Genomic DNA, 14,256 nt, shown 5'->3' with positions numbered 1-14,256 from the left:
GTTCTAAAATATTTCTGCTTCAAGGTATTGTTGCGGCCGAACAAAACAAAAGTAATTAGTACGGGATTAAAATCGAATAAGGAACTGATATTTCCAATTGATAAATATGTGTAGATACGAAAATATAACACATGACATTGGACATCCTTTTGCAAGTTAGTACGCCATAAATATATATAGAGAATATTACATGAGGTGTATATAAAAATAAGTTTACCATGAGAGGCTTAGAACCGAAGTAGCGCGAGGCTTTCTGAGCGCTAACATGGTTTAAATCGAGCATGATAAACTTGATCTTTATCCAAAACTCACATAATATTATATTAATCCTATTATTTCCTCCCTTTTTTCCATTAATTATTATGAAATATCAAATATATATTTTTGACGATTTTGTTTTTCCTTAGTTGACAAAGACAGATTCTCCAATTTTTGGAAAAATCCCATATATGATCTGAAAATTGTGACAGTTTAAAGCCCAAGTTTATACGATCGTTGTTATACAATCGATTTTTATCTGGTAATAGGATAAATTCAAATATATGTATACATATACATTTATTCAGTTTCTGTATTGCAGCTAATGTAATACTATTTCCCTTAATTTTCATATTGCTTATTAAAGCCCTATGTAAAACTGATGTTCTAATTTAAACCATGTTGAACATTAATAAAATGTACACGATAACTTTGTGAGCCGCAAAAAAAACCTCTTTGATAGACTTGTAACTCCAATTTGAACTTTGGCAGTAAAGTTTGGGGATTTTTTAATGGTATGTCCGCAGAGCGTGTTAATATGCAATATTGTAAACAAATCCTCGTTGTAAAAAGATGTTCAAAATGACTTTGTATACGATGAACTTTGTCGTCTTAATTGTCAATCTGCCAGATAAATTAACCTTATTAAATTTTGAATTAAATTGATAAACAGAAAACATGTTTTCTTAAAAAGTTACTTATGTTGGTATTGCAATATTCTTCCTAATAGATCATCTGGTTTTCATTACTTAAGGACTTGCTTAATAACTTAGGGTTTTACGAGGCTATTTCAAGATATCGGAAATGATAAGGTATTTATCTCAAATGTAAGACAAAGATTAAATGATACTTTTATTCAAAAATACTATGAGACTTTGTGCAACTCAAGCATATTGCCACTTTAAAATTTAAGCGTTATTTAGATATGTGCGACTCAGGCAAATTTCCACTTTAAAATTTAAGCGTTATTTAGATATGTGCAACTCAAGCATATTGCCACTTTTAAATTGCAGCGTTATTTAGATATGTGCAACTCAAGCATATTGCCACTTTTAAATTGAAGCGTTATTTAGATATATGCACTATTATGCCACTTTTAAATTTCAGCGTTTTTTTATATGTGCACTATTAAAATAGTTCATGCATGTTTTTCCAAAGTATGATGCTATTCAAATTTTCTGTAAAAAGTGGAAGATGAACCAAACCCTCTCCCGTTCATATAGGAAAAATAAAGTGTTATATAGTAGAAGATTAATTTCACATTTTCTTAGAGCGCATAATGTTTTCAAAATTAAGATCTCACTATATTCCATTTTATAACATATACTGACCTAACATGCACAAGTTTATTGAATTAGTAACAACTGAAAATAAAATGTTGCTACACAAACTATAATGTTGATATATGTATGTGTTAAACGGTCGCGTTTAATTTACCGTACAAACTGTATTCGAATACTTGTTGTTTGTTTTTGTAGTTTTTTATCAATTGCCAGCATTATCATTTAAATAAAGACGTTGTAACAGGATCGTGCCTGTTCCTATATACTTCTTAGAAATGATAGCTGTTTAATAAGTATTGGATTGCATTGTATTACAGCTATTAAATAAGATTTAAATATTAAACTCAGATATACACATTGATATATATATATATATATATATATATATATATATATATATATATATATATATATATATATATGTATATATATATAATCCGTTATATCCCAGGTCCCTGAAGTAAAACCAAACATCGCCATGTGACTTCACATTCAAACAATACAGGCAAATCATTCGAAATGTTTCCGGTGTTGATTTGAAGAGTACGAAGTTTACTGATAGTACAAACAACACATAAAATGCTGTAAGTGGTAAGTCATTAAAATTATCTTCAACGAGCCCCTGCTAAATAACAGATATACCTGGCTGATGTTTGCTATGTGAAAGCACTGCAATCGTATATTGATCGTTTTAGATGGCATATGTTTATAAATAAAGGAAAGGTATTTTGTACAGGGCAATATGTTAATGTGACTTTACTTCATTAATTTAATAAGCATCGGATTGGTGCGTGTTTGTTTCCGTTTAATTTATATGCATACAACACATTCATATCTTTAGAATTATTGTACTTTTTATAACCATAAATGTTCGGTGACTAAAATATGTGTATTAACAGCCTTTAAACCATCTATACTATGTCTAACTGGTTTATTTAGATTAAGTGCAAACGGTTTAATATGTATTCAGGACTACGGTTAAAGTTGTAGCAAATATAAGCATGCGTATTGAAAATATCGGTACATCACTGAATAAAGTGTTAAGATGTTAGCACTGTACTAAATCATTTTAAAGTTAGTTTCATATTCCCAATAGCTATAGTACTCTACATCCAAACACATCTACCAAATAATGATGATGTAGGAGGTATTGGCAATACTACTACTGAAGATGTCACAGATAACGGCGATTATTATTGTGATACTTGTAATCATAATGTCGAATATAACAATGATCACTATGCTGATCAATATGCTCCAAAACTGAGCGAGATAAGGATGCGGATAATGATAAGTGTTATAATTCCAAGAAAACTAAGACACATAAAATTAAATAATAAACGAAAGCCTTTGATAAAGTTACAGTATTGATAACCGTGATCAGGCTAAATGACTACTTTCAACACTGATCACATTGTTGTAACCATATAAAATAGTGATATCTCCGAATATTAATTAAAAACAAATGGTGGAAGTGTCTTAAATTTTTGATGAGTTATCCTCTCGATATATCAACAATTTTCTGTTTAATGTGTAGCACCAAAGTAAATTCAGACGTTTTAAAGTCATACAATTCAACCAATTAAATAATCATTCGGTTACTTTCCAAATCAAGACGATCAACAATTCTAATATGTAAATGCGATCATTAAATATAAATGTTTGAATGAAATTTAAAACGCCATCCATTATGGCTTATCGTGCAATTGTTTGTTATGGACGGTTTTTATAAAACTCAAATTATTAACATATTAAATTCATATAAATATGTATCGTGTATTTTCAAATCATCTTATGACATGGTGTTTCGTTCTTACAAACCGCTATGCAGACTATATAATATATATTTATACATGCACTTATCATTTGTATATAGTATTTTATATCGCGATCTAGCTTCTTTTATAATATTTATCCAGACACAATTACATATCGATTAATGTTTAATAGACAACGGCACGAAGTGATAAGACCAACGTGTTCCATGATGTACAGTATTATGAAAGTCCTTTATATCAATAATATATTAAAGTCGTTCCGAAATTTATTGACGGAAAAAGTCGTACCTGTATGTGTTTACTTTCATTTGCAATTTTCACCCTGAACTTAAACATATTGTCGAAGTACACGTATTAATTAAATACAACATAAAAATTGTACTATCATTTGCGCAACATTGAACAATATTTTAGCATGTTATTAATATAACTTATGTATAATGAAATGGCTTAGAGTATTTTCTCCCTTTAAATAAAGAAAACAGAACCAGTTCCTCATGCCCTGTGCAATCCAAAATATGATACAATATAGTCTAATTTATATTTCTAAGTCATGTGTACAAATCTGTAACAAACAACTATACACATTCTGACATACGTTCTTGCTATATACCATTTTTTCTGAACATAATTGTTTTAGTAATACTCCAGTTCCTGTTTTTAGACTGAATAACAACAATGATTTTTAGCATGCTTCGGATTCAATGTAGTTACACAGTTCCTTTTTCACGACCAAATTTCGACAAGAAAAAAGGTTCGGGTTCCTTATTGTATCCTTTAACCGAATAAGGAATATTAACAAAAAATATTTCGCATTGACGAAACTGTGCCACATTACTCTGAGAATAAATATACGTGTAGATGTGCTATACAGTGTTTAATCCAACATATTCCTAGTGTATATTCCGTCACTTTGCCAAAGAAACAAATAAACCGGTCCCATTCATTGAAGAAAGTTTGCACGGATTTTTATATTTTAAATACTGTTTTGAACTTATACCGGTATATATAAGATGAACAGTTTGTTCACTATAACTTTGATACTGTTTTGATGTTGTTTTGAAAGATAATGACTTTTTAGTACCTTTCTACTTAAATGTATTTATTAATTAATAATCTTTTTTTCGGCACTGATTCCAGGAAAAGGAAACATATTCTTATTCATAATTCAAGCCGAATTAGCATATGACACGTTCTAACTTTACCCTGAATCTGTAACGACTGCTTTGGATACACGAATACGAAATTTTTGAAATGTATATATATATATTACAAGCTCATATATATTATATAAAATAAAAAAAAAAATATAAATAAAAAAAAAATATATATATAACATTGGCAACATGTTCTCAACATACCAATACATCACACTAATTTCTTGATGTGGATGTTGTAACCTTAATGACATTCCAAAATAAACTTTACATTTAACAGCATATACATGCATTATTTAATAACGCACTCAGATTCGAAGAAGAGCTATTGTTTCATTTGGGGTAAATTATTGATTGATTAATACGAAGAAAAGGTCATCTCGTTTTATTGCTTGTATGTGTAAATATTATGTATCCTTGTCTAAATTCAATTGACAAAATCATTTTAAAATATTTTAAAGGCAATTATGTAAAATTTGACTGTTTTTTTTAAAGTCCATGTTTTTCTAAGTATATAGGTGTTTAAGAAACAATATTTATTGTCTGAAAACACCTGGTCTGTTAAAAGTTGGATCAACACGTTCCAATATTCATTTGTTTTCTGTTTGTGTATTTCAGAAGATAATTGATTATGTACGTTCTTAAAAAGACGCCAACAAAATCCTTGAACATCGGAAACATTGTTACTAACATCGCAACCATCGACGCTTCCATCACCACCGTCGTCATCGTCGCAACTCCATCACTGCCACTATCGTCAAAAACGCAACCACCGCCTTCCGGTGAACAACAAAATCACCACAATTACCACCACCACCGCTAATACAGCAACCACCGCCATCACAGCTACCATCGCCACCACCGCCAATAAATCTACACCGACAGCAGCGAATGTTATATGAGGCTGTGCACATGCATTTCTTTTCTCCACAAACTATGCTATTAATGTGGAGGAAAATAAATGAGTCAAGGTGGCGGCGGGGGTATTGCAGCACTCCTTTGTCGAAGCTCTACTAAGCCTGTGAACCTGCTTATATGGTTATTTTTGTATTTGGAAACATTTGATAATGTACTTGTACTTATTTTAGTCCCTATTTGTTCACAAATAGTCCTCGTTTTTTCGTCTTAAATCTCCTTTTTTTAAAGCCATGCTTGAAAGCCTGTTGATTATGAAGGCCAATATATCATTGTATATACCATCCTGTGTTTTTAAAGTGTTGCAATGTAGTACGTTTTTTGTTTTGTTTTGTTTCCTGAAACTTGCAAGAAGCTTGACTTTGTAATATAAAACTGAATTGTTTATTATTGCTATGAGCATAAATCACAAACATGCATGCCAAAAAAAAAACTGTTACCGTATTCATTCTAATAGACGCACATGCCCTTTAAAACATGCCCCCACTAAATTTTTAAAATCCGGAACCTTTATCTGATCTAAAATATGACCACTCATTCCTGGACTTGTTTTGATTTCCGGCATTGTGAAGTGTTCCAAAAACGGCCTTTCAAAACGGATTATAATACATGGCAATTAATAGCCATTCAACAATCATTGTGTACTAGCGGATTATTTGTTCTTTTTCAAGTAGCATACCGGTATTTCTTTTCAGAATGTCTTTAGTTAGGTATTTAATGATTAGCACGGAAACAACACTATCAGTGATATAATTGCTTATACTCAGTATCATAGTGTTTTTTTGAAAGCGGAACCTTTTAATTATACTTAAATTTGATATTTTATTACCCTATTACATGCGCAACCTCGGGAAAATGATCACGCCGCGACTCGTCTAATATAATAAATACGGTATAAGGCAATATATGTTTATTGTGTGAATTCTACAACAAGAAGTTGTAGTATCTTTTTGTGCTAGTTGTTTTAATATTATTTTGCAAGCCAGCATATGTTTAACATAATTAAACTCTGAAAGTTTGCCATAAAATCCCCTTTGTCATATCTTATAATCCATTTTATTGTCCGATTAATTCCAGGCTTCTGTACAGTAACATTGTTAAAGAGAATTTTTGTAATTTAAGTTTTAAATTGAATTGGGAACATGCTTTGCAGCTAACAGTTCATCATGTGTGTCAATTCACTGAAGTCGCATTCTCATTTGCATATTTCTATTTCGAATTATTTAAAACAGAAGTAAACATGTAAATATTTTTGCTAGATGAAACTTTGAATTTTTAGTCATTGTAAGACGAATCATTAGCAGATAATAACATACCACTAAAGACAAAAAGTGAAATTGGATGGGGTGTCAGGGATTTCTTATTTTATTGACCTAGTTTGATGGGAACTTTTTAACTCGTTTCAGCATAAGGGCCATTTATAGGTGAATGTTTAGATTTTTAGTTTATTACAGCTTTAAAATATGAAGTGATGTATGCATATATTAGATATAAATTCAGGCACAAATTGTGTACACTTTTGTACACATGTGTTGTTGGCAACATCAAGTATTTACTGTAGTATGTTGTAACTGACCAGATACATAATAAATAAAAGCTTTAAGATGAATTATTAAGTCTTTGTTATTATCATTGCATATCATTAATTGAGTGTGAAGTAACTTGATGAGTAATCATTTCAGGGCTTTCAAACATATACCTAAATGAAGACTATTTCAGAAGGTTGTATTTTGTTGCAAGTGTGTATCGTTCTAAAATAAGGTCACAGAAGAAATGGATCACACAAGTGCATGCAGGCAAGTAAAAAAGGTGTTTCACAAGTACGTATTATACGGCAAGAATGACACGCAAGTAAAACAAAACACACAAATATGCTTGCGTTGGTACGTCCGTGCGAGTGTCAGTCCGGCAAACTTTGTCTGGAGCATATCTCAAAAAAGATCAGAGATACAAACTTGGAACTTTACAGGTAGATATATCTCATTGAGGATTGCAGTGCACAAGAACCATAACTCTTGTCGTATTTCTTTTCACCATCGGTCAATAATTGTAAAATATATCATTATTGAGTCATCATTTGAATACCGTTATTTGGTTATGTATATACCATTACTGGGCTATCATTATATACTAATATTGGGTCATCATTTTATATATCATTACTGGGTCATGCATATACCATTATTTGGCCACATATATACCATTATTGGGCCATATTTTTATGTACCATTTTTGGGTCATATATATACTAGATAGATAGATAGATAGATATTATTTAATTTCCTCGTTAGAAGAGACATCGTTACAGATGAATAGATTTGTATAAATACATTCGTGAAAACGAACAAACACATTACAAACAAGCTGAATAGATGAACATGTTATAAAGTAAGTGTTGAATTTAGCAATATTTTAATGGAAATAATACAAATTTAGTGAAATAAGACAATTTGAGAAATGCTTTACTTCTAAATGTTTAAAGTTTAACAAAACACTCTTGTTCTAGATCCGTAAGTAATGCAATGCATATGTAGATACCTCAGTGTTAAAAGTTTGAATCTCATTTGCACAAACGGGTGCCTGAAGATAGTCGACAATTTATGAACGAAGTTAAGAACCTTTGAAAACATTCAGCATTATATCTGATTCTCCGAGATCAACTGCTGGGAGGCCCCTAACCATTTCAATAATTTGTTGTTCAGGGCTAAATGCACATATAAAATTAAATTAGCCAAACCAAGTGACTCTATGAGGAAATTCCAGAGAATGAAGCAAGACAAAGAAATAGTATGAACTGCTATTTCGTCAGTGAATAGTAGTGCAGTTTTGACAAAGAACATTGGATTTTTTGGAGAATAATGTACATAAAACTAGTATAGAAGAGAATACTTCGGGTAATAAATCCCTGTATAGTTTTGATATGTACCGCAAGTGGCATGGTATCCGCATTTAGAAACCGACCTCGCTTGATTGAGGATTCGTTAGTTAAACTCGCTCTCAATTCATACTTATTATAGACCTTTATGGAATTGTTTATAAGCTTTTTCCAAATATGCATACTAATAACTTCTGCATTATGTAAGTAATTCGTTAGGACATGTGTTAAGCCATATTTTTCAAGCATTCTGTATATGTCGGAAATGAAACCAGTTACCTTATGTGGCACGGACATATATGTCACCAGACGTTGGTTAAATATGATTCGTATACGTTTGGTCGTATCTAACACGCATAGTTGACCAAAAAGTAGTAGCTTCCTTCTGTCAATAATTGATTTTATTGGATGAATGCCAATATAGGATGGCGCTTTACCTGAGCGTGTACATTGAGACAAAGCTTGCATGTGCTTAATGCACTGCCGGTGAGCTCTTTCAAGGGATACTGTTTTGAGGCAGTAATGGTGTTTCACAATGCGCACCCGTATAAAGCTTTTGGTAGAACAATTGATTCATAAATTTTCGTCGTTGTTAACGGATGTATTCATCCGCGGTGGAGGCCAGATTCTACTAAGCTGAAGGAAGTTTTGCGCATATTTGAACAAGCTAAATTGGTGGGTTTAGTAAGGTCGCCATATTTGTCGCTCAGAACACCTAGGTGAACATAAGTAGTCGCTTCGCCTACTACTTCCTGTCCGATGTGCCATATGCGCGATAGTGATTTGTAGCGGATTGGAGTTTCATTGTAGACAACGACTTTGCATTTAGATGCTTTGTACAGGTACAAAGAAACAACACTGCATTAGTTCATCGAGACCGTAAGTTGTCAACGACCTGAGAACCATATCATCAGCTGAATTTGGGCAAGAAAAGCTAGTGTTATTAATATTAAGACCAGACTCCTCTCTGTCGAGGCTTCCCAAAAGATTATTTATAAATAGACTATACATAAAAGCTCTGCTGACTTGGCCTTGTCATGCGCCTTGTAACATATTAAACCATTGAGACGTTATGCCGTGCGTTTTAATACTACTGTGTGCGTTTTCGAGTAGATTACAGTATATATTTAATATTTTGTTGTAAAGTTTCAAAAGTAGGAAACTATGGGGTACATAGCCAAATGCATAGACACGATTTATTATCACGTGCGTAGTTGATACATTCATGTACCATAAACGCCATCATAAGACAACTTACATTTTTCTGGAAGCCACATTGTAACGGACTGAACGATTCACATTTACTTTGTTCTGTTAAATCAAGTAGCACTTTTTGGTAGAGTTTGAGAACGGTCGAGAATAATGATATGACTCTGTAACTACTAGGGTCTTTCTTGTTGTTTATCGCCACCTTTGTACATAACTGTTATAATGCCTTTTGTAAGATCATCTGGACAATATTCGTGTATCGCCATTGCGTTGAAGTGTTGTTATGACCTTTAATAATAAGTATCGCCTGTTGTAGCATTGGGTTAACAATTTATACATAATTATTGGGCCAAAGCCCCAACTATACATTGAGTCTGACCCTGTAAGTTAGTGTTGTGAGGCTTAACCTCTTCTGCAAAGATTTACTGATATATATAGGTATACATGTTCTATCAAAGCAAAAGTAAGTCAGTTGAAATCCTGTAATTCCTCCCAGCACCACTATTTCTGGTAGGTCCGAATAGGTGGGTATAAGACTTCAGGCCCAATAAGTGGGCAAGTTTAAGTATATATACATATATATATTTAATGATATGGTTTGTGTATAAATAAAATAAAGTGATTGTATCAAACTAAATACGTTAATAGTACCATACATCATTAATTTCTACAACATCAAATCGAAAGCGTGTTTTCCTTCGAGTTTACACCTTATTACTAAAACAAGTTCACCATGTAATCAAAGTTATAGTATATACTGTTTGGACGTTGATGTTCACAATGTGATTAAAGTTCCAATTGAACTTCCCCCTTTTCCAAGTTGGAAATACATTATTCTATATTGCACTCCACTTTGAAGAAAAGCTATTGACTTATTTTATCGATAAATTTTACTTTTTATTAGAAGCAAATGAAAAGTCTTCATTGGAATTATATTAAAATATTACATGCTTTGCGTTCATTTTCTTCACACAACATTTAACCGTTGGATATTATAACACTACCATTAACGCTTAAAGACAATTCGTTAAATTGTATATGGTCAAAATCAGATCACAGTCGGAGTAAAGTGGTGAGGCATCGGAAGATAAAGAGGCTAAACTCAATATAACAAAACATGGATGCATAAAAAGGTTTATGTTGTTTCCCGGCTCGTATAACATAATACTAGACCAAACGTAAAGCCTGCTGTTCAGCCTGTGCCTAAAGTACCAAGTTCCATGAAACAAAAAGTCAAAGATAAGCTTCAGAGAATGGAGTCACTAGGCGTTATAATATACGACACATTAAACAAACTGAATGCGTGAAAGCGTTCGTAACAGTGACATAAATCCCTGGTGATGTATGCATCGACCAGCGACTTCTGTATGAAGCAATATTACGATAATTTTATCCGATAAAAACAGTGCTGACATAGTTTCAGAGATGCCTAACGCATTCTATATGTGAGAAGCTCCGTTTGGAATTGAGTCCATTCAAGAAATGTATCAGCGTTTCATGACAGTGATGATACAGGATCTAGAAGGAACGCAGGTGATAGTACTTGACATCATATTCTTTGAGAAAAACATCCAAGAACATGAACAAAAGACTAAAGCGAGTATTAAACAAAATGCAGCAAAACAACTTAAAACAGATATTAAGAAAATGCTAGTCCCGAAATAAAAAAGTCAATTATGTGGGTCATAAAATCAGCCAAAAGGGACTTGAGGCAGACCATGAAAAGGTCAGAACTGATCAATACATGGTTAGACCTCAAAATAAGAAAGAAGCACCCGCATGTCTAAGCTTCACCACATACCTGCAGAAATGTTTGCCAAATATGTCAGAGATAAGTGCGTCAATTCGAAAATTGTTGGTAAAGGACATGCAGACTGGCAGTGGGAAATTACAATAAGAAAGCTTTAAAACAATAAGAAAATGACATCGACAACACATGTTTTAGTTTAAAGAATCCAAGTTAGAGTCTAAAGTTCAACGTATATTCTAGTTCATTTAGACTTGAAGCAGTCTTTCAGCAAAACGAAAAAATTACTGCATATTCATCCCGCGCATCGAATCCAACACAGTAGAGATCATTTTCAATTGAAAAAGGGACTATTGCAATTGTGTTCGGTTGAAAAAACATTAGCATGAGTTTACAGTAGAGGCGGATCACAAAGAGTATTTTCAAGGTAAAATCTAAATCTGGTAAAACTATGTTTGCGTCAAGAAACAAATTACCAGATACTCAGGACAAAATACCGGAGATTAATATCAATCAAATACAGTTGCGTGCTAATATACCTATGTCTGAGCTGAAATAGAGGGTGTTGAAATAAAGCTTCTTAAGAAGATGAGGACATGCGATGTATCAAACCCTTGATTGAGAAAGAATGACCAGAAAGTAAGTACCAGACACCATTAAACGCTTAGACACAACCTCCCGAATATGTTGATAGAATTGTAAACAAAGCGTTATAGGTTATAATCCCAAAACGGCTAAAACGTGAAATGTTGCACATTGTGCATCGAACACATCAATGTTTGGTAGCATGACACAAGAGAGCGTGCGAATTAATGTTCTGGTACGTATTGATGAGAGACGGAAAGGATACAGTAGAGAAATCTAAAAGTTGTCCACTGAACACTAGTAAAATGGATCATAAAGAGCCGTTGTTGCCCAGTGAATGTCTGATAGGCCGTCATCAAAGATCGGTGAAGATGTGTTTGAATAACAAGGCTGACATTATTCGTTGACTGGACAATATTTTTCAAAATGACCAGAAGTTGAAAAGCTCGATTGGTTACGTTCAAGAAATGTCATCGCGTAAAAAAAAAAAAATTAAGCGATTTGGCTACAATGATGAATGTGTTACGGATAATTGACCGCAATTCGCTTGTAGTCAATTTAAGGAATTTGTCGAAGAGTGACAAACATACAACATCGAGACCGCGTTATATTCAAAGAATGGGACAAACCGAAAGATATGTTCAAACAATCACGCATATGCTTAAGAAAAGTGAAGATTTCAACAAGACATATAGTGTGCGATGAACTTTACACGTTGATGTCCAAAGAAAAAGTGAACATGCGTATTAAAGGTTGAAAAACTGAACATTCAATTAGAACGTTTATTATTGAATGACTAAGCAATATATGTTTAAGTAAGAACAGCCGTATGGCTAAGTACGATGCTTTCAAAACCATTGAAAATATTGTATATTTTCTTGAATCTCAGAAAAAGGGGGATGTTACATATGTGATATTGCAATGTAAATGTTTACCAGTCTTTGATGTGTTTTATAAGATTTAAGTCCCTGGGATACTCTTTTTAATAAAGATATTAATGGTTTAACATATCTGTGTTAAATACGTTACCGACCATTATTAAAGTCATTTAAAAATTATTTGGTTTGTATAGCACTGTAGTTTGGCAGAACGTTCTCATTTTAAAATGTATCGTAATCATAATCTTCATCATTAAACACAACAACAACTATATCATCATCACCATCGTCATCATCTGTTTTTACGCAGCATCACACTATCAAATTTTACAAGAACTTGGTTATTTTGAACACTAATAGCATTAAACTAAGCTACACTTTATAAACTATACATTCGAGTACTATATCAATAACTACACAAGTAAAATACTAGGACGGTTACTAATCTAGCTAATGTCCTTCTGCTATTAATCTAACCGTATATTGCAAAACTGCCAACAGTTTATTCAGATTTACTTTACACTAAAACAAATTACTTTCATTAAAAAGAAGCGCCATTTAGTTTAAATATTGTTTGATGTTAAGTGATGTTAAGTTATAAATAATCAACGGTAAACACAATCAGACAAAATGTGTTTTACATCATTAAACACATCAGAATGACATAATATGCATATTTAATGATTCTGATGCAATCGTATGACATAAACTGAATGTATTTTCATCAGGAAGCTTCAAAAATCTTTTTTTTTAAATGCATGGACGACATGTTCTTATTTTGTTAAATAAAATATTGCAGGAAAGTATTTTATTGATACCAATTAATTATTGATATATTTTTATTTCACACTGTAACACAGTTTGGTTGTTATTTCTCATAAGCCAACTGATTTAAGAGGAGAAACAATGTATTGTAATTATTATTTAAATACAGATATATCTTAAACAATGAATTGAGTTATTATGTCACACGTACACTCCATTCCACTGTTGTACTCACTAAACATGTTCCCAAATATCCAGGTGCGAAAGTGGTATGAGTAGATAATTTGCAGGGCTCTAGCGGGTATACGTTTAAGTTAATTGCGGCACAAGTGTAAAATAAAAAAACATTCTTAAAAGCTTAAAATTCTCCGAGTATGTGAACAAATTATTCAAACTATCAAGGTTCACAGGTTCACTTGCTCATAATTAATTTCAAGACCCTTAAGTATAGGATTGTTGACTGTTTCAAAAGGCGGATTACTTTACCATCCTGTGTATTCCCCATTTGTAAGGGTAAAAATAATATCGTGAAATATGTAAATTCAATAGGTATAAAAATATAATTAACACACAACTAGTGAGCAATCATAGGTACAATATGTATAATATGTATACAACTAAATCAAGTTAATCGCTGCATTGATGCAATACAATAAAACTGTTTCTCATTAGAATGTTTTACCCATTTAAAAATACATTTTTATTTATATATATTTCAAACGATAACTGACACAGGTGTATCACTACTGCTTAAATACTAAATAATAACACGAATTCTTAAATCAAGTAAACATATAACGAGATTT

The sequence above is a fragment of the Dreissena polymorpha genome, unplaced genomic scaffold (assembly GCF_020536995.1).
Source record: "Dreissena polymorpha isolate Duluth1 unplaced genomic scaffold, UMN_Dpol_1.0 chrUn016, whole genome shotgun sequence".
Lineage (NCBI taxonomy): Eukaryota > Metazoa > Mollusca > Bivalvia > Myida > Dreissenidae > Dreissena > Dreissena polymorpha.
This window is presented reverse-complemented; position numbering follows the sequence as displayed.